General features: G+C 42.8%; 1 long non-coding RNA gene across 1 annotated transcript; it reads right to left on the reverse strand.

The window, feature by feature from the left end:
• Window positions 1-1,146: 1,146 nt before the first annotated feature.
• LOC310826834 lies at window positions 1,147-20,716 on the reverse strand. The gene is made up of 3 exons (XR_014556009.1): window positions 20,025-20,716; window positions 9,946-10,170; window positions 1,147-1,243 (listed from the first exon to the last, which is right to left on the reverse strand). It is a non-coding gene; the product is annotated as an uncharacterized lncRNA (long non-coding RNA).
• Between the last annotated feature and the right edge of the window lie 2,240 nt (window positions 20,717-22,956).

The following is a 22,956-nucleotide window of genomic DNA, read 5'->3' on the forward strand; positions in this document are numbered from 1 at the left end:
CCTGGCACTTTTGCTATGGGGTTCCACATCATCCTGTTTTCTCCCCAGTGCTGTTAAATATGTAAAAAGGTATAGGACTCCTGGATGTTTAAGTCCAGTCCAAGGTGACTATGGGGTTGCTGCGCTCAGCTCACTTTTCAGGCTGAGGAAGCCGCGTTTGTCCACAGACAGCTTTCCAGGACGTGTGTCCAGTAGAACTAAACCGCTTCTGGCACAATGGAACACCATGATGGAAGCCAGAGCGCACGGAAAAACCATTTACCTTCCCACCACAGCGATATCTGTTTATCTACTTGCACTGGCGTGCTTTCACACTGCTAGGTTGGCAGGAGCTGGGACAGAGTAGCGGTAGCTCACCCCGTCGCATGGATTCGAACTGCCAACCTTCTGATTCGCAGGCCCAAGAGGCTCAGTGGTTTAGACCACAGCACCACCCATGTTCCTATAATGTGCATATGAAGCCAGTGGGAGTGCTCCTTTAGAGTTTTGGATCAAGATGTCATCGGTACACTGATTATACATAGCTCTTCCGCTCCATGAGTCAGAAGAGGCTGTGTGAAACACATATTAAAAAGTACACATATTAAAAAGTGAAATGAGAATACCGGTAAACGTGTTCACAATTTGGATTTCAGAACAAGCAGCTAGTAGTACTTGGGCAATAAGGATTTAGGGGAACACCATGTATTCTAGCAAAACAATGGGTGCTACTTTAAAACAACTAAGAAATTTATTGTGGCATAACCTTCATGGTCTAGTCAACTTCTGTGGATTTTGGGTGCTATGAAAAGGCAGAAAATTGTGAGTTATTTTATTTATTGTTGTTGTGTTTTTCTGCCAGGGAGGGGGAGACGTTCTTGTGGGATGTTCAGACCCAGGTGCCAAGATAACTTGGCTGGCCTTGGATCATTTACACCACGACTTGATCGGTGGGTGGGTGGTTGCTGGATGCCATTTGGTGCTCTGCCTCAGGCAAGGAAATGTCTTGGGCCAGCCCTGCATATGTGTAATGCTTTATGCAATGCCACAACAATACTTGGAATAAATCATATTTTGCAAGCAGAATAAATTGCTTTAGTGTTGCTAGAATTTAAGAACCTGGAAAATTTGTGTGGGGGGGGGGTAGTATAAATCAAATTGTCTCTGTGAAGTCAGTTCTCATTTATTGTAGACTTGCAGTTTTTGCCATGTTTGTTGGTTCTGAAAGCTGGCAGCCTCCTGACAAATTCCTTTAGCTTTACACCTACAAAGGAAACACAGAAACCAAGACTGAGGTTGAGTAAATATTGGGGCATGGTGGGGAGAGAGACTAACCAAGGTGGTTTACAAAAGAACATATTCATTATAGGGACGGTCCATTCAAAGAAAAGCAATTCTAACTGCCACTGATCCGTTCACTCTCATTGAGTTTAGTCGGGCTTAATGCTTAACTTGGCTGGATCGTGCCCAGTGTTTCTCCTAGTGCACTGATGTTAGGGGAAAGCCCTTCGTTTCAAAAGAGCATCTCTAGAACTCAGGCTGCAGATCATTTGGGTATGATAAAAGCAGCAAAGAAAACTGCTTTGAAAGAATCCCTTTGAAGCAGAAATCAAAACATGGATACTCCCAGAAATTAATTATGAATATTTGGGTACTAATGTGGCAACAGTATTCATACAGAAGATAATCCATTCACATGAAGAAGGGTGAACAGAATATGGTTCTTTCCCTCCTCCCCCGTCTGAACATGATCAAAGCCTTCCTGTGGGTTTGCCAAGTCAGTGGAAGCAGATGACAGTCAATAATGGAAAGAGGAGGTGGCATTTTTAAATACAGTGGCTGCACATGAAAACTGTGTTGAACAGACAAAAGTGGTTTGCATTTATATCACATGAGCTGCACAAACTTGATGCAACCCTGTGAATAACTTCAATAATATCAAGTTTCTAGAATGAACTCTAATGTATACAGTGGGGTCCTACCTATCTTCGCTCATCCCCCATTAAAATGGGAGGAGGCTGCATTGTCACTCAGCCACCAGGTACGCTTCCCAAGGCAATCTCTAGTTTCCTAGACAAAGGGGCTGAAGGAAGCAAAGTGAAAGGCTCACTCTTTCAGGCTCCACTCCCTCTGATCACCTCCATCGTTCCTGTAACAACACTGGGGTGCTGGTGGGGTCCCCTATTTCCCAATGAGAGCAGCACCCAGTATCAGAAGAGGAAACAAATGTCATGTATTTCTTTTGGTTTTGCTACCGCTTAACCTATTGTGATATTAACACAATGAAATATGGGGTTGGATGCTGGAAGGGCCCAAAGGAGTGCAAAAGTGTCAGACTTTCCAAGTGTCGCTATTTTCCTTAGATGTCCCTGATTTATAGAAGCTCTCCCAGTTTCTGATTTGATCCCAGAATATCCTGCTTTTCCTTTGGATGTCCCTATTTTCATTGGAGAAATGTTGGAGGGTATGGAGTTATCCAACCCCCCAAGCTGTCTGAAGGCAATCCTGTATAGGGAAGGATTTTTTTTTTTAATGTTTAATGTTTTATTATGTTTTTATATATGTTGGAAGCTGCCCAGAGTGGCTAGGGTATACAGTAAAATGGTCATCATGGAATGGGATGTCCCTATTTTCATCGGAGAAATGTTGGAGGGTATGAAGTGTCATCCTCTGCTGTTGCTAGGTGCTTCTCTAATAAGGAAATGGGAGATCAACCCAGTAGTTTCTGCTTCATCTTAGGGGCCTCTGGGACCATTTCCCATTTTTCAACAAGAGCAATGTCCCACTGTCCTAGTCCCACTGCCTTTTCCAGACAGAGCTGGCTGGTTTCTGTGGGGGAGCAGAAACAGGCTAACTTCTCTCACTCTATTCAGCGATGGACATTGACAGATACCTAGAAATGCCAAACACTAATGCCAGGCCCAAGGTATACAGGCATGACATGAATCAAAAGAGTGATAATGACCATGCTCAGATCAAACTCTGACCTGGTAGGGTGAAATGACGGGCAGAGCCAAAGGACAGCTCATTTACCTATGCCAGAGTCACCGGAGTGGAGCCTGCATTCTGAGCTGTTCCCACCGGTGCCTCCTCTAGCACCCATGAAAGGGCTCAGTAAATGCTCCCTCCAAAATCCATAGCACATGAATGACTGTTTCCTCTTCCTGATCAGCTCCTGCTAGCTCTGACTCTGTCTGTCTGATACCAGACACATACCCTTAAACATATCCACCACCTTTTACTGGATGCCAGGGTGGGCCTTTTCATCCCTAGAATGTTTGTGCCATGTGAAGAAGCCTAGAGCTTTAATTCTTCACTGCACCAGGGCTCTGCAGTGGAAGAGCCAAGGAGAGTGAAGTGGAAAGGTGGACATCTAGCAGGCCGGTGGCTCTCAATTTGCATTGAAGACAACCAATTGCAGGAGAGATCTTAAAAAGCTTTTCCACAGCACTGACAGTAATGTAAGAATGTCTTCGTTGCCATTGCAATGGGGAAGTGTCATCTGTCAGAACTGCTCTGTGTGGTGAATACCCAGCAAATTCTGGCTGCTTTCTCCTTCTAGCTAAGTTGTCATCTGCCTACTTTAACAATTTTCCATGTGTACTGATCTTGCAGACAGAATTGCTTGTATATTTTTCTTGACACTTGAGCTGCGATTTGATTAGAGAATTAACAGTAACTCCAACCCAGCACCAGTAGGATGCTGTCCTCCGATTTTCATCTAATGGATAGGAAAGGAGAAGCAGACTTGCTGCAGGGAATAGCTTACTCACTTAAAAAAATAAAAAACAAGGAAAGATGTATGATCTAGTGCTGTAGAGAAATATGCAGCCTTCAAAAAATTAACAGAAATAAGAATGAATGTTACAACAGCAAAATGTTCGCAAAATGGCAGGAGGAATGGGAAAAGCTTAGCTTAGTTTAAAATTACTTTAACAAAGCTTACAATGTGGTAGGAATCAGGAATGTCCAGAACTAAGGGATGTCCAGAACTATTGTGCATCCATATTTCAAGCCACATTCACTATCACAAATATACAAGTGTTGTAAAAGTGTAGTCTCTAAAAAATGGAAGAACCTCCCCGAGAAAAGGAACATGAATTCTGTGCAACGGGTGAGTCAGAACTGCACATTTAATGTGTAAAACACAGCCTTCTAGTCTGGGCTTAGTTTCAAGAAGTATCGCCCACAAATTTGGTGTGTGTGGATGGATTGGTAGTAGCGCAGGAATGAGTATGTTACATGTTTGACTGCATTTTGCCAGGTCAAAGCCACATGGTAGAACTTGGTTCTTCCTCTGTTTAAGCACTGATAGGATGTACTCAAGGATGGCGCTTGTCAACCATCTTGATATATTTTGCAAGTTCTTTTCTTAATCTCCTCTATTATTTATAAATTTCATTTCATTTATGAATTGCTTCCCATGTGGCATCCTGAAGCGATTTACAATGTAAGCACATATATAAAAGGGTTGCACACATAAAAAAAAAGTTAACACAATTGTATATATGCAAACAATTAAAATTATAAATAAAGAACAGTTTAAAACAACAATAACACACGTATAAAATCATGCAAATCCATGACAGATACCAACTGGGATTAAGATTTTAGAAGGCTTGTTGAAAGAGTAATTTCCTTAGCAGGTGCTAAAAAAATAATAGAGAAGGTGAATCATAGAATCATAGAATCATAGAGTTGGAAGAGACCACAAGGGCCATCGAGTCCAACCCCCTGTCAAGCAGGAAACACCATCAGAGCACTCCTGACATATGATTGTCAAGCCTCTGCTTAAAGACCTCCAAAGAAGGAGACTCCACCACACCCCTTGGCAGCAAATTCCACTGTCGAACAGCTCTTACTGTCAGGAAGTTCTTCCTAATGTTTAGGTGGAATCTTCTTTCTTGTAGTTTGGATCCATTGCTCCGTGTCCGCTTCTCTGGAGCAGCAGAAAACAACCTTTCTCCCTCCTCTATGTGACATCCTTTTATATATTGGAACATGGCTATCATATCACCCCTTAACCTCCTCTTCTCCAGGCTAAACATGCCCAGCTCCCTTAGCCGTTCCTCATAAGGCATCGTTTCCAGGCCTTTGACCATTTCGGTTGCCCTCCTCTGGACACGTTCCAGTTTGTCAGTGTCCTTCTTGAACTGTGGTGCCCAGAACTGGACACAGTACTCCAGGTGAGGTCTGACCACAGCAGAATACAATGGCACTATTACTTCCCTTGATATAGATGCTATACTCCTATTGATGCAGCCCAGAATTGCATTGGCTTTTTTAGCTGCCGCATCACACTGTTGGCTCATGTCAAGTTTGTGGTCAACCAAGACTCCTAGATCCTTTTCACATGTACTGCTCTCAAGCCAGGTGTCACCCATCTTGTATTTGTGCCTCTCATTTTTTTTGCCCAAGTGCAATACTTTACATTTCTCCCTGTTAAAATTCATCTTGTTTGTTTTGGCCCAGTTCTCTAATCTGTCAAGGTCGTTTTGAAGTGTGATCTTGTCCTCTGGGGTGTTAGCCACCCCTCCCAGTTTGGTGTCATCTGCAAATTTGATCAGCATGCTCTTGAGTCCATCATCCAAGTCGTTGATAAAGATGTTGAATAAGACCGGGCCCAAGACAGAACCCTGTGGCACCCCACTAGTCACTCTTCTCCAGGATGAAGAGGAACCATTGATGAGCACCCTTTGGGTTCGGTCAGTCAGCCAGTTACAGATCCACTGAGTGGTGGCATAGTCAAGACCGCATTTTACCAGCTTCTTTACAAGAATATCATGGGGCACCTTGTCAAATGCCTTGCTGAAATCAAGGTAGGCTACATCCACTGCGTTCCCTTCATCTACCGGGCTTGTAATTCTGTCATAAAACGAGATCAGGTTAGTCTGACATGACTTATTTTTCAGAAATCCATGCTGACTATTGGTGATCACAGCATTCCTTTCTAGGTGCTCACAGACTGTTTGCTTAATGATCTGCTCCAGAATCTTCCCTGGTATTGATGTCAGACTGACTGGGCGGTAATTATTTGGGTCCTCTCTTTTCCCCTTTTTGAAAATAGGGACAACATTTGCCCTCCTCCAGTCTGCCGGGACTTCGCCTATTCTCCAGGAATTCTCAAAGATGACTGCCAGTGGTTCTGAGATCACATCTGCCAGTTCTTTTAATACTCTTGGATGCAGTTCATCTGGCCCTGGAGACTTGAATACATCTAGACTAGCCAAGTATTCTTGACTATCACCTTAGTTATTCTGGGCTGTGTTTCCTCTGCTGAATCATTTGCTCCAAATTCTTCAGGTCGGGCATTGTTTTCTTTATCGGAGAAGACTGAGGCAAAGAAGGCATTGAGGAGTTCAGCTCTTTCTGTGTCCCCTGTTTGCATTTCACCATCTTCTCCTCTGAGTGACCCCACTCTTTCTTTGTCTGTTGTGCAAAGGGAAGGCGTTCCAAAGGAAAGAGCCCAATTCTGACATCATGCAGAACAGACCTTTCTGTAGGATGGTCTCTGCAGGATGCCCTCTCCTGCAGAATGCCATGTTTGACTGTCTATAGGGGACGCAGCCCCTTAGGTATACTGGTCCCAAGCTGTATAGGGCTTTGTATACCAAAACTAGCCCCTTGAACCTTGTCCAGTAGCTAATTGACAGCCAATACAAATCTTGGAGCAGTGGGGTCAGAGGATGCTGATATTCTGCTCCAGTGAGCAATGGAGCTCCCCACTTTACCCTAGTTGCAGCTTCCAACTTTACCCAAGTTGCAGCTTTGAGGTTTCAAACAGCAGCCCCACACAAAGCACATTGCAGCAATCCAACCTAGAGCTCAAGTTGCCTGCGGGTGGAGCTTAACAGGATCCCAGCAGCCTTTGCTTTCCACCCCCTTTCCTTTTCTCTCTGCTTCCTAGAACAAGCTGCTGCAAGAGTCTCATCTGCAGGAAAAGCCAAATGAACTGGATCTCTCCAAAAATAGATTTTCATAACCTGATTTTGCTAACCCAAAGATTGCATGATCTTTTTTGCAAGAAAACCAAGTCCTTTCTTTTGAAGCATTTGGAATCATTTTATCTTTGTTTTACTGCCAACAGATGGAGACTTGTCTGCTTTAACTCCTGAAACTCTATGAGTAAAATCTTCACTTATTTGCAATACTAGGTGTTGGTGATTTATTCTAGCCTAAGTATTTTTGTGGAGAATGTTTGTTTAAAGGTGGATGAGGGCAGATGTAAATCTAACCAAGTTTTAATGTGCTTGGTAGCACTTGTCATTGTGCTTAATTCTGCTATAAGAGAGAAAAGAATCTCTCTTCCAAATCTCTCTCTCCAGCAGCATCAGGGACAGGATGCTACCCAAGAGCACCCCCAGCACAACTGCCAGGGGGCCGAGAGATAACCCCCCAACACTATTATTTGAAACCAACTCTGGAGACAGGACTTTAGTCACTGCAAAACAGTGTCCCCAATATCCGTCTTGTTGGTTTGGGAGGCTACCCTAGTCCACTGGCGAAGCGCATCGTCCCAGGGTCTGAGGTGGGCTTGTCCAGTTGTGCTGGGGGCGGGGCACAGAGGGCAATGTGAGGAGGGTGCAGCAGGGTAGGCAAGCACCCTTCCAATCCGCCCAATCCGACTGATGGGAAGGGCACATGCCTATTGCGTCCTCCTGATGCCCTGGCAGCCCCACGCTGGCAAAGCAGTGCGGGGCTGGCAGGGGTGGTGTGAGGAGCAAAACGTGCCCTGGGAAAAACTGTGCCTGGGGCGATGGTCCCCTTCGCCCCTCCCATGCTGTGCCTTTGCCTTGGTCAATGGTATCAAAAACCTCTGAAAGACCAAGTAAGAATAGCAGGGTCATATTCTTCCTACGAAGGCCATCTATCTGGGTGACCAAGGCCAATTCATTTCTATGAGCAGGCTTGAATCCCTGTTGGAACGGGTCCAGAGAACTGGTTTCATTGCAGCTGTTGCACCACAACCCTTCCAATCCCATGTCCTGGACATGGGGTATTTGCGAGCCGGCAGTAGCAGTCACAAAGCCCTGGGTCCAGGGTTGGTTTTTTCAGGAGTGGTCAGATCACCACCTCTTACATATCATCTCTGTGTATATGATGTCGTTGGACAAGATCAGGAGGAACCTGGAATTTGGGGCTGTTGTTATACTGATGGCACCTATCTCTGTGCTCCATTTCCTGTAGTCCCTGTCATGCACTCTATTTGTACAGTGCCTGCTATTGTTGAGGGATGTGAGGCTAGAAAGTGCAGGCAGCCTGGAATAAGAGGAAGAGAAAATGCATAAGCCTTTCCTTAGCCTCCTGCTGGGTTAGGTGTTCTGAGGGCTCCTTGTGGGGAGCACTGTTGTCCAAATTGGTCCTGACTGTGATTGACAGGATTCTGAGCTTTCGTGATAACAGCCGCAGTGACATCCTCAAGTTGCAGTTTTGGAAAAAAAGGCATGCCGCTTCCAATTCTTGTTACACGGGATTTCTTCTCTCACTCCTCTTCATAGCTTGGGATGTTTGCCTTCTATAGCCCTTGCACCCAGATTTGCAAGGCATGCAAAGACAGAAAAGATTGGTTAGTTTGTGAGGAAGAAGGCTGTCAGAGCTTCATGCTAAATCTGGTGCCTGCTGGGGTAGAGATTTGTTACAATTTGCATGGAAAGGTCACAAGGGAGAATGACAACTTCCCTTGTTTCACCTAACTTCCAACACTCCCATTTTATTTTTTAAAGGAAACACATTGTAAGAGCTGCCTCACGAATTCCTGGCAGGAAATGTCCATGCGTTCTGTAAATTTTCAAAAATGATTATTACACACTAGTGGTTTTTGAACATCTAAAATACCTACTTTATACTGTGGGCAGGCCAGTCACAGGATACGATGTGCCTATGCAGCCAATCGCCTCTCCCAGCCCAAGCCCTGGTCTTTGATTATCTCTCTGCCTGCTATATGGAACTGACTAGGATGCAGCTACAGTATTGTGTAACAGAAGCAGCAGCTTTTAGAACTGCCTCTGTTCAAGGCAGGCCCTACCATTCAGGCAGAGCAAGGCAGCTTCAGGTGGTGGATGCTGAGTGGCAGGGAGTGGCAAGAGGGGCCACCTGGTCTATCCTACGCTCCCTATGCTAGTCTGCTGCTCTCAGGTGCAGTGGAGGACCCTAGTGGAGGACCCTGTCGTGTCAACAGCATTGAAGTAAGATTCATCTGTCAGTGCATTCAGTTTCTGTATGTGGAATTTGGGGAGGGTTTTTTTTCTATCTTGCCTCTTGCTGCAAGCAGCAAAGTGTCTTGGAGCAGCCCTAGGCCTTTTAAGAATAAATACATAGGATGGATTATGTGCACGCCACCTTCGAGAGACCATTCTTCCAACTGCTTTGCAAAGCTGTGCTGAATGTGCAACATCAGTGTGGGATAAGCTCATGCATGGCATCTGAATGCATCTGCAAATATGGACTTTAAGATGCATGATATAAAATAAGGTTCATATTGCTTCTGACCTTTGGCAAGGTCTTGGAAGTGTGTGAACAGTTAATCACTGACCATTCTGAATAATAAAGGTTAAGATGTGGTAGCTAATAGGTTTAATTGCACAGATGAGGGCTTGGAAGGGACAGTAGAATATTTATCTCCATTTGTAAAGGAAACAGATTCTTGTCCATTTTAATCCAAAACACTAACCTGGTGAATTCTGTGTTGAATTATTTTGTGCAATCCCACTGAAATCAATGAGATTAAGATAGGGCAGTGAAAAATCTTGGTGGAATCCAACATTCAGAGATGTGTGACACAAAAAATACTGACGCACTTTAACTGCCTTCTGCACAAAGCACATGTGAGCGCTTTGTGACTGGGCAGAGAATTGTTTCCTTGGGCTTGCCTTAGCTATAATTAAATTGAGGGAGGAGGGGAGAAGCCCTTTCAAGTGGAGAACAACAATACAGCTCCTAGGGCAGAAAGTCAGCTAATTCACTGACCTTGATCTCACATCCATGCGCACTCCTGTCTCTGTGTGTTTCCAATGTAGATGGAGCAATCCTCTGACTAATTCTCCGTCTCTATTGTGGGGCTTCTGCTGCTGCTGAGCTCATGTTGTTGATCTTGTTTTACAGCAGTCCTGCCTGTTGTGCAGAGAACAGAATGTTCTCTTCTGTGAACTGAGGTTGAACTTATCCAGCCCACTTTGTCTCAGGAACCACACACTTATAGGGGAAAGAGAGGAGAGAGATTGATTTTGTTTTTAATTTTAAAAAGTCATAGGATTTGGTTTCATTTGAGCTATTTAGGATTTTGTTTCCTGTTTATATGAAAACACAAACACTTAAAAATCTGAGCAAAAATGCTTTTAAAGGACAAACTGTTAATGTAACCCTAACTGCTTCACAGAAATGGAAAAAGGATTCTTGGATTGTTTCTTTTTGGTATCAAGGCAGAGCTGAGCATTGCAAATTTGTTTTCCTTTCCTACATTTCTCCTGTTAGATTGCATGCTTCCCTTCCAAAGCTGGGATTTCAAACTAAACTCACATTCAGGAGTAAACGGGTGGAGCCGGGAGCCTCTCTTTAAGCCCTATTGAGTGCAGTGACAGCAAAATTGGGATACAGAGATTCAGAACATCATCCTGCTTATTTTGGGTTCATCAAAACAATGTATGACTTTAAGAAGTGGTTTGCAGTGCAGGCGATTTCTTTGGCTGGCTTATCCATATTGTGAAAAAACAGTGTGCACTGCAGAAGAGCAATGATATCATCCATTTGCTGCTCTAGCAAGTTGCTAGGGAAGCATCAGAATTTCACAGGAGCACTGGAATCCAAAAGATGCACCTCCAAAAGCTGGCATATTTTGCATTATATTGTGACCAAAAGGATACTTCAGTATCACATATTAAAGAGTTTTTCATTTTGAATAAGAAACTTTATTATTATGGTCATTTTTCATAAAGAATGGTTATTGACATGTGCATATGAAATGCAGTAAGAATAATGAATGTAAAAAATAAAAACAAAAATAAAATGAGAGGGGCAAACCATGTTAAAACTGAGAATGCAGTGCCACGTACATTTATCATATACAAGAAGAAAAAGGTGAGTCAAATTAGTTCTGGATAAAGCCTCTCAACATATTTATCTATGGAGCAAGGGGTTTATTGGGCTGTGCAAACTAGTTAGCACAAGAGAAAAACTTATACCAAGTCAAATAAAAGTAGTCTATTTTTGATGAACTATTAAGGACTCTCCGTTTGTGCGCCAGGTGTTCTGGCAGTGCAATATCCCATACTTTCGCAGGCCACTCCTCTCAGGAAGGTGGTGAATTGGATTTCCAATGGGAAGCCACTGGCATTCTGGCTGCAGTAAGTAGCATAAACGCAAGAGATTTGCACATGATGGGTGAGTTGGTACCAGGCTCCAAGGACAGGAGCGCCAGGGCTGGGTCTGGAGACAGTACCTGAGAGGTGATGGTGGAAATAGTGTCAAAAATTTGGGTCCAGAATCTCTGAACTGAAGCAATCCCACCACATATGAAGCAATGTTCCAGTGTGACCACAACCCCAACAACATAAATTAAAGCAACCGTTGCCATTTCTGGATAAGCGCAGTGTAATCCTTTTTTAAAAAATATTTTTATTAGTTTTCCATTTAACAATGCAATCATATCACATTAATTACCGGTACTCCAAATTAAACCAATACATATAATAAAAATCCAAATATTTTGCCGAATTTTAAATTTTTGTTGGGGGTACCCATACTTCGAGTTCAGAAAGGGTCCAATCATCTCATATTTCTGCTGCTTTAATATTTCACAAGTCCCATCTTCCACTCTTCCTGTTGTTATCACTTTTCTTCTTAATAACCTCTGAGTTGTTTCTACAAGCGAGATGAAGCAAACAATATTATGTTTCTGTGTGGGCTTACACGTTGATCCAAAAGTCTACTGGAAGGATTTTTTTTATTTTGTTTCGACTATGGCAGACCAACACGGTTTTGTTGTTGTTGTTTAGTCATGTCCGGCTCTTCGTGACCTCATGGACCAGAGCATGCCAGGCAATCTTGTCTTCCACTGCCTCCCACAGTCTGGTCAAACTCATGTTCGTAGCTTCAAGAACACTGTCCAACCATCGCGTCCTCTCGTCCCCTTCTCCTTGTGCCCTCAATCTTTCCTAACATCAGGGTCTTTTCCAGGGAGTCTTCTCTTCTCATTAGGTGGCCAAAGTATTGGAGCCCAAAGGGTGCTCATCAATGATTCCTCTTCATCCTGGAGAAGAGTGACTAGTGGGGTGCCACAGGGTTCTGTCTTGGGCCTGGTCTTATTCAACATCTTTATCAACGACTTGGATGATGGACTCAATGACATCCTGATCAAATTTGCAGATGACACCAAACTGGGAGGGGTGGCCAGCACCCCAGAGGACAGGATCACACTTCAAAACGACCTTGACAGATTAGAGAACTGGGCCAAAACAAACAAGATGAATTTTAACAGGGAGAAATGTAAAGTATTGCACTTGGGCAAAAAAAAAAAGAAAAAAAAGAGAGGCACAAATACAAGATGGGTGACACCTGGCTTGAGAGCAGTACATGTGAAAAGGATCTAGGAGTCTTGGTTGACCACAAACTTGACATGAGCCAACAGTGTGACGCGGCAGCTAAAAAAGCCAATGCAATTCTGGGCTGCATCAATAGGAGTATAGCATCTAGATCAAGGGAAGTAATAGTGCCACTGTATTCTGCTCTGGTCAGACCTCACCTGGAGTACTGTGCCCAGTTCTGGGCACCACAGTTCAAGAAGGACACTGACAAACTGGAACGTGTCTAGAGGATGGCAACCAAAATGGTCAAAGGCCTGGAAACGATGCCTTATGAGGAACGGCTAAGGGAGCTGGGCATGTTTAGCCTGGAGAAGAGGAGGTTAAGGGGTGATATGATAGCCATGTTCAAATATATAAAAGGATGTCACATAGAGGAGGGAGAAAGGTTGTTTTCTGCTGCTGCAGAGAAGCGGACACGGAGAAATGGATCCAAACTACAAGAAAGAAGATTCCACCTAAACATTAGGAAGAACTTCCTGACAGTAAGAGCTGTTCGACAGTGGAATTTGCTGCCAAGGAGTGTGGTGGAGTCTCCTTCTTTGGAGGTCTTTAAGCAGAGGCTTGACAACCATATATCAGGAGTGCTCTGATGGTGTTTCCTGCTTGGCAGGGGGTTGGACTCGATGGCCCTTGTGGTCCCTTCCAACTCTATGATTCTATGATTCTATGAGCCTCAGCTTCACGATCTGTCCTTCCATTGAGCACTCAGGGCTGATTTCCTTCAGAATGGAGAGGTTTGATCTTCTTGCAGTCCATGGGACTCTCAAGAGTCTCCTCCAGCACCATAATTCAAAAGCATCAATTCTTCGGCGATCAGCCTTCTTTATGGTCCATCTCTCACTTCCATACATCACTACTGGGAAAACCATAGCTTTAACTATACGGACCTTTGTCGGCAAGGTGATGTCTCTGCTTTTTAAGATGCTGTCTAGGTTTGTCATTGCTCTTCTCCCAAGAAGCAGGCATCTTTTAATTTTGTGACTGCTGTCACCATCTGCCGTGATCATGGAGCCTAAGAAGTAAAATCTCTCACTGCCTTCTTCCCCTTCTATTTGCCAGGAGGTGATGGGCCCAGTGGCCATGATCCTTGTTTTTTTGATGTTGAGCTTCAGACCATATTTTGTGCTCTCCTCTTTCGCCCTCATTAAAAGGTTCTTTAATTCCTCCACACTTTCTGCCGTCAAGGTTGTGTCATCTGCATATCTGAGGTTGTTGATATTTCTTCTGGCAATCTTAATTCCGGCCTCGGATTCATCTAGCCCAGCCTTTCGCATGATGAATTCTGCATATAAGTTAAATAAGCAGGGAGACAATATACAGCCTTGCCGTACTTCTTTCCCAATTTTGAACCGATCAGTTGTTCCATATCCAGTTCTAACTGTAGCTTCTTGTCCCACATAGAGATTTCTCAGGAGACAGATGAGGTGATCAGGCACTCCCATTTCTTTAAGAACTTGCCATAGTTTGCTGTGGTCGACACAGTCAAAGGCTTTTGCATAGTCAATGAAACAGAAGTAGATGTCTTTCTGGAACTCTCTAGCTTTCTCACCGGCAAGCCACTCCAGTATCCCTGCCAAGAAAACTCCATGGACAAAGACAACAGACCAACACGGCTACCTACCTGTAACTAGAACTATGTATCTCTTTGTACATGAGAATTATTCACACAATTATACTGTTATTCACATAATTATACTGTTATTATGAGAATTATTGCTAAAAATATGTATTGTTGGGCCTACAATGATCTATATTTTTAGGATCCGGAGTTCTTTATTCTATTTTGCTTCCCTGATTTATAATGTATTTCAAGAAAAGGATAAAATACCTTTAGGACATGAGTCTGACTTGAATCACTCCTCCCCCAAGACTGCTGCTAACATTTAGAAAAACAAACCTGTAGGAGATCCTGTGCATGGTCTGCCATGTCATGTCTAGTTTGGCCCTTGTCCTCTATTTTTAGTTGCTGTGTCATGCTTGTGCAAACCATGTCCTCCAAGAGTTTCCTCTTCAGCTATTGCAAACTAGCAAGTGGTGTCATCTTTAAGCTCTAGCATCAATACTTTTCCCTGGCATGAATTCTTATTTGTGGGTGAACACATACATATTTCTGTAATTTTCAATTATTCATTTTAACGGTCATTTGTCATTTAAATAGACAGGTTATGGTTATAATGCATGCACCTGGACCTTAGCTTTGGGATCATGTATTTTCATGGTTACAAACTTGTGTGGTAGAATTCTAAGGAAATTAATGCATGAAGAGGAAAACACCGTTTTAACTGGATCAACAATGTCAAGAACTTTGCCTTTCAGCCATAGATCACTAGCCAGTGTGGTGTAGTGGTTAAGAGCGGTAGTCACGTAATCTGGTGAACCGGGTTCGTGTCTCCGCTCCTCCACATGCAGCTGCTGGGTGACCTTGGGCCAGTCACACTTCTCTGAAGTCTCTCAGCCCCACTCACCTCACAGAGGGTTGTTGTGGGGGAGGAAGGGAAAGGAGAATGTTAGCCGCTTTGAGACTCCTGAAGGGGAGTGAAAGGCGGGATATCAAATCCAAACTCCTCCTCCTCCTCTTCTTCTTCTTCTTCTTCTTCTTCTTCTTCTTCTTCTTCTTCTTCTTCTTCTTCTTCTTCCTCTGATTTAGTTTTATATTTAGTTGTGATTTCCTGCCATAAAAACACTGCTGTTTTGTTGTGGGTTTTAAGTTCCCTTATCCTTATATGAATGTTATGTTGCTTTCATGGAAAAATTCTGCCTTCAATAAATTATAGACTGTGTCCAGCTAACTTGTTCCATTAGCACAAGGATTTCTGTTTGTGCTATGGACCTTCTCTCCTTTCTAACACCCTTGCCACTCCAAAACTTGCTCTGGTTCACCCCTACCCTCCAGAGCATATTAGGTGAAGGTGTGGGGCACACATAGGGAGTGTGCTGGGAAGTTCTTTTGCACAAGCAAAAAATCATTGCGCTGATTTAATGAATTAGTTGGATACCAACCTATGTGGGCTTTTTTAAATGTGTTAAAATAAAGTGTGTGTTTTAAAGAGCTATAAAATAATAGATAACTAAGTCTTATGGCAAAGTCTTTTGACTTGCAGAATGGGTACTTTTTATATGACACCTACATGCTTGTCATAACCACCTCTTGCCATATGTCTATTTTTGTTTATGCCACATCTCGGCCTTTCTGTTCTCTCCTTTCTTGGCATCTATTGACACATGCACTCAGTGAGGGTGTTTATGCACTGGCAGGTTATCAGGGATTTAGCACATGTCCATGATCTGTCTGCAGGATGCTTCTCTTGACTAATTCCTAACTAAGATTTACTGGATCAGGCCCAGGAAGTTGTCTCAGAAATACATGCTGTTGCTTGTGATGTTCTTTGACTTACCAATGCCAGATGTTTGCATTTTCACCCCCTCTGCTTTGTTAATGGGCATTTAACGCTTCGGGGCATTTATGTAATTGTCAAATTCTGTCTTTTTTGCTTTTCATTTCCATCTGGCGTTACTCTCTGGGAGTGCGCTGCTGTACTCAGGTCCTCCTGGTGACTTCTCATAGGCATTTGGTTGGCTACTGTGAGACCACAAGGCTGGATTAGATAAGTCTTTGGCAGGATGTAGCGGGCTCTTCTTGTTTTCTGTGGTCACTCGTCACCATTCTCCCCCTTACAGCCCCATGTAGATATATGCCTGACAACTTCAGATAACACTTCATGAAGCGTCAAAGTGCATTTTAATTTACGAAAGCTTATGCTGTAATAATCCACTTGTTAGTGTTGAAGGTGCCACACAATTGTCACTTTTGTTGCAACAGGCCACCCCAGCTACCCCTCAGGACCCTCCGGCTTGAATCTCTCAAACCTGCACTGGCCCCTTCTCCATCTGCTTGATGGGTACAGTGTGCGGCTTTGAATCTGAATAGACTCAACATATTTCTCAGAGCACACTGAACATCTGGATAGCACACAAGTAAATCTTCACAAGCTAGCTGAATGTTTACTCAGAAGTAAATCTCATTGTGTTCAATGGAGTTTACTCTCCAGGGATTGTTTAGGGACAGCAGCCTAAATAACAGGAACAATACATTCAGACAATCTGAACTCAAAATCTACCTGAGATTAGAAGCCACACACCCCTGAACAAACTAAGCAATCTACATTCTTTCCAGCCCCAGTCTTTACTTCTTAGAAGCTACACACAGAGAAATGTAGATCTATGCTGATAATGGATCTGAGGAATTACACTCAAAGTGGTGCTGTTTATACTATCTACTCACAATCAGTAAATATGACAACAATGAACACTATTTACTCAGATACATAAACTATATTTTAATGGATGAAGGCAGGAGCAAGGGTGTCCAGGCCAGCTGGCATGAGAGGACTCTGTCAGTCTTCGTTTAATGTAATATATTTGTTTAAGTGCTTAAATTGTAAACCATCTTGGCAGAAAGGCGGTACATACTGTATATAAATCCCATCAGTAAAATGCCCTTAGTTGGTGCATTTCATGTTTCATGGTTCTTATTGAAACACAGGGGTTTGTTTTTGGTTCCCACAGTAGAAAAGTTAAACTGTACAAATTTCTATAAAACTCCTGCAAAGAATTAACCCCTTTAACAATACCAGTTTCATTTGCAGCAGTGACTTGTTTTAACTTGTCAGCTCCCTCATAATATAATTGCTGAGTATCCATGTGTAGCTGGTTGAGATTCTTATGGCTTAATTTCCAAAGTTGGTTGAGTTCACAGATGCTTCCAAAAGGCAACTTTTACAAGCTGTTTTTGTACATATATTTCTGTGTTCTTTCATTGGGAAATATATCTCAAGTCCATCAAAGTAGATTTTTGACATTTGTGTTTTAAAAACATCTTCGTAATCCACCAGATAATTGACCATTTTCAAGTTGGTGCTAATATATCAAGCACTTCATTCTGTCTAATACTGAGGAAAGGTCTCTGCCCCCTGATTTCAACTAATTTGATCAATGTTTGACAGTGCAACCAAATTTCTTGAATAATGCAATATAATTCTGTCCTACATGACTCCAATGGTACTGGCTTTGCAATGCTGCTGGCTGTCCTACCTACCCCTGCTGACCATCCGTGGTGTTCTGCTGCTTCCCCTCAAATGCAGCCTTTTATATCCATAGGAAATGGACCCAATGGACACTTAAGGTGGCCTGTACTTATAACACCCAGTCACATTCCCCTCAGCATATATTTTTTTTCTTTTTTCCTTTGACTCCTCCCACCTCTCCATGCAACTACAGAGTCCTGCCCAGGACAAACTTCTTAAGCACAGACTGAGTTAACAAAATTTTTACCTTACAGAATTTTTACTTTACAATAAAGTTGTTAAGAAGGAAGTGGGTTGCTGTGTGCTTTGCAGGAGCCCTTCCTTAATTACAAGTTAAGTCATATCAAAAATACACATGTAGTTTGATTGTTGCTATGGTGATAATAAGCTGATGTCACAGAACAACTTTTAACAATTGATTATGTGTGTTGTCTCTTGCCAAAATGAATCATTGCAAAGAAGTTGTATCTGATTACCGAATGATGGAAATTTTAATAGTTCATGCTCCTAATGTTGACCCTCTGCTTTTTGCTTTCTTTTAAAATGTGGGCTCGCATTTGATCTCTCTGCCCTCTCCTGTTTTTAGACACAGCTCTGCAGGGAAGGGACAGGGATTGCAGCTGTCGGTGAGGGGTCTCCCTGCCCCTGGTCCTGTCAGGGCTGGGCCCAGATGTTTTGCTGCCTGGTGGGGAGGGGCAAATGACACCCTCAGGTACGTGCTAGTGCTCAGAAGTATCTCCCTGGCAAGCCTGTGCAGAGCTTGCTTGAGGTCTGCAATGGGAGTCTTCTTAGAATAAAGTTATAAACTCAAACAAAAAAGCAGCCGGTCCCTGGTGGGGCACCTTCGTTGTCTGAGTGTAGCCAGCTGTCCCTGCCCCAGCCTGCTGACTGGGTGGGGCAGATCCACTTCACAAGCTTTATGGCAGACAGCAGAGTATTTGCTGCTTTTCCTCAGGCCACAAAATGTATTGGGCTTCTTGCATGTTCTGTGGGAGGTGCATCTAGTCAGCCATAGCTGTGCAGGATTGCCAGTAAGAGCAGACTCAGACTGGTCATGACCTCTCACCTTTGGGGAGGGAGGAAATAAAGGTTGTTTCCTGCTCCTCACTCTCCCCTTTGAACCATGTAGAATCATAGAGTTGGAAGGGACCCTGAGGGTCATCTAGTCCAGCCCCCTGCAATGCAGGAATATGCAGCTGTCCCTTACGGGAATCAAACCTGCAACCTCTAACCAGCTGAGCTATCCAGCTGCTAAACTGAGCTGGGGCTAACTTTTGTCCCTTGCCTGTGTTGCTGCTGCTGTGGTGTTGAATGATGAGTGAGACCTGTGATTATTGTAAGTAAAGCATTTAAACTTACTAAAGTTGTGGTCTATTCAGTCTGAGGGGTAAAGGCAGGGAAGAACTATAAATGCTTAATACTGGCACAATTCATATTTCTCATTCTTTGCAAACATGTCATAAATATGTTTTAAACTCTGCTTGGGGGTTGTTTTGGCTAAAGAGCGAGTCAAGCCCTGCACACTTTTTAAAAAAAATTCAGGCAGTCAGCCATTTTTCCTTTGTAGTGGGACTTCAGGATTAATTGGTATTCCCCAGTTATTTCCCAACATGTTTTGCATTCCTGTGGGCTCTTTTTATGTTACACATGGCAGCTGTGAATGGCTTCAGACAGAGTGAAGGTAGTTTGGGGATAGGGAAGAGATGGATTGACGCTTTCCTTTCCAGTCATTTTGTCTCCTCAAAATCACCCCCAGTGGCTTTTTTCCTTGAGAGACAAAGCATATGGAGAGGTGGAGCTTCACCCACACTGGTACCCAAAACTCAAGCCAACTTCCCCAAAGCTTAGTTTGAGGAAATTGTAAATAGTGTGTACTGAATCATGCCATCAGTCCATCTAGCCCAGTTTTGTCTACTGTGATGCAAAATTGTGAAACTCAAAAAAGTTGAGAAAGTAGTTCTCAGAAACACAACTGTTAACTACTAATTGCAAAACTGTCTCTACCCAAAGCAAAAACAGAAAACAGTTCTGCAAAACATTTTCAGAACTTGCAACTATATCTGTAGCTATAGCTGCACACACACCAATTTCTGAGCGGTGAGAGATTTCAGGATTTCCAACGCTTACCCAGGGTTCAGCTGCCTTGGAGTTAAGGTCAGCAGAGACTGCGGTGTCTTTGGGATACATATATGGTTTTACTTATACAGACATACATTCTGAGCATATGATGTAAGAGCTCAAAGCATTAACACCCCAATGGATCTTGATGCCCCATTAGGTTTTGAGGGAAGGCCCCACCGCAAACCATAGCTTGGGGATTCAGCTCAAAGAGAAGGTTCAGTGCCTCTGTATCCTTTTAGTTCTTGGCATAACCAAAACTCACCCACAAACTAGCCTCCCTGGCCTGCTGATCTCCTTCTAGGTTCATATGGCATCCAGCTGAGCAGTGGCGAAGAGCAGTGGGGGTGGAGAGCAGGCGGGGGCGTGGCTGGCGCGCGTCCCAGAGGTGTGACACGTGTCCTGGGGATGTGATGTGTATCCCGGGGAATGGCGAGGATGGGGTGACAAGGACTCTTTAAACTTTCCCACCATATCCCAGAATACAGTTCGTACAGCATCATTGCTACATCATTGCTACATCACTGACATGTCACAAAAGGGGAGGAGAGACAGGGGCTACACTAGTTTATCCCTGGCAGACATGTCCAGACAAGTCCTTGGTACAAGATTAGCATAAGCAGACATGGCAGGGCAAGACCCAGGTATGTTTGGATCCCTTGGCAAATCTGGTGATGGGATTAGGCTTTCCTTGGCCAACAATCAGCTCAGCAATTGTCACCTCTGGGAACTTCCTGGAGTCCTTTTTCAATAGGAAAATAGCTTTGGAATGGAGGGAACTGGCAAAGGAGTTGATATTATATTATTTTTAAAGCTAGGTAACTTCCCTGAGCTGTCAAGTCAAAAGGATACATTTATGCATAATATTTGTAACATTTAACAACTTTAAATATGTGCCCCCCCCCCGTAATTTCCGTAACATTTTTCCAACTTTGTTCTGTAAAATAAAACTTTCTTTTTTGCTCAACTTCTGTCTGAGTCTCCAAGTTTACCCTCTCACACACAAAAATATATAAAATAACCCATGGTGTTTGAGTGTAGACGTATACAGAGGAGGTGATTCACCATAATTGGTGCGCAGCCGTGGGATCTGCTGTGCTCCCTGCTCCAGCTCTGGTCAAACTATGAATCCCCCTTTCTCAGCAGATAGAGGCATTCACATAGGGGAGATCTAGTCAGGGATCTGCTGTGCGGTGGGATCTGCTGTGCTCCCTGCTCCAGCTCTGGTCAAACTATGAATCCCCCTTTCTCAGCAGATAGAAGCATTCACATAGGGGAGATCTAGTCAGGGATCTGCTGTGTGGTGGGATCTGCTGTGCTCCCTGCTCCAGCTCTGGTCAAACTATGAATCCCCCTTTCTCAGCAGATAGAAGCATTCACATAGGGGAGATCTAGTCAGGGATCTGCTGTGCGGTGGGATCTGCTGTGCTCCCTGCTCCAGCTCTGGTCAAACTATGAATCCCCCTTTCTCAGCAGATAGAAGCATTCACATAGGGGAGATCTAGTCAGGGATCTCTTTTGTTTTGTCTAGTTGGGCTTGTAATTGGATCTTCCTTTTAAAAAAATGCAGTTGAACACCCCCCCCCCCTACAGATCAGGATGCTGGTGGTGGTCCAGGGGAGGGGGTTTAATTATATAACCTGAATGCTCCCCACCCATATTGTTATTTGCCCACTGAAGTAATCAGTTCTTGTATAGATCTTTTTTTCTTCAAATTTTTCTATTGCTTTTCCGATTTTATAAGAAAACAAGACATTATAAAACACAACAAATGAAAAAACATTACAGTACAAAAGGAAAACAAAAAAGAATTATTTCTTCCAAAATCCAAATTACCTTAAATTGTTAATTGACTTCCTTGAGTCCCCCTTAACTGAATTTCATTGTATCACCTTGTAACAGTTCTCCAAAATCATATTTCTATTGAAATTGACTCCTACCACTTACTCCTCTCTTTTAATAGTATTATAATCCTTAATGTTATACAACACATTCTTGAACTAGTCCTAAGCCTATTTATTACTTTCAAGTGACTTCTAATTATCTTATATTACAATATTTAGCTAGATATTCTTTAAATTTCTTCCAATCTTCTTGTGCCTCCTCTTCTTTCTGGTCGCGGACTCTTCCAGTCAGGTCGGCCAGCTCCAAAAAGTCCAACATCTTCATCTGCCATTCATCTATTGTTGGTATTTCTTGTGATTTCCAATTTTTGGCCAATAAAAGTCTTGCCACTGTGGTGGCATACAAAAACAGCCTAATATCTTTTTCGGGCAGTTCTAACCCTATTATTCCAAGGAGAAAGGCTTCTGGTTTCTTAATAAATGTATTTTCCAACATTTTTTTCAGTTCATTATAATTTTCCCCCCAGAACTCTTTCTCCTTAGGACACGTCCACCACATATGGTAAAAAGTACCTTATTTTTCTTTACATTTCCAACATTTGTTATTATTAGTATGGTACATCTTTGCTAGTTTCACTGGGGTTAAATACCATCTATACATCAATTTCATGATATTTTCTTTTAGTACAGTACATGCAGTAAACTTAACCCCTTTCTTCCAAAGCCTTTCCCAATCTTCCAACATTACATTGTGTCCAACATCTCTTGCCCAGTCAATCATCACATATTTAACTTGTTCATTCTTTGTATGCCATTCCAACAATAAGTTATACATTTTAGAAAGATTTTTTACATTGGTATCTAACAACTCCGTTTCCAATTTGGATTTTTCTGTTGCAAAACCATTTTTCTTATCAATCTCATACAGTTCATTAATTTGATAATGTTGTAACCAACCATCTAATTTATCTTTAATTTGGTCAAATGATCTTAATTTAAATCCTTCGTTATCTTCCAACAATAAATCAGCATATTTCAACCATTTACTCTCCATATTTAACTTTTTCTGGGCCTTTGCTTCCATTGGTGAAAGCCTCCTGGGTGTTTTTCTTTCTAAGAGATCTTGATATCTTATCCAAACATTATATAAAGATTTTCTGATTACATGATTTATAAAACCTTTATGGGCCATTATCTTGTCATACCATAAATATGTGTGCCAACCAAATAAATTGTCAAATCCTTCCAAATCTAACAAATCAGCATTATCTAGTTGAATCCATTCCTTAATCCAGCAGAAAGCCTCGGCTTCAAAATATATCTTCAAGTCTGGCAGGGAAAATCCCCCTCTTT

Source organism: Podarcis gaigeae (assembly GCF_964106915.1).
Source record: "Podarcis gaigeae genome assembly, chromosome: 11".
NCBI classification, from domain to species: domain Eukaryota; kingdom Metazoa; phylum Chordata; class Lepidosauria; order Squamata; family Lacertidae; genus Podarcis; species Podarcis gaigeae.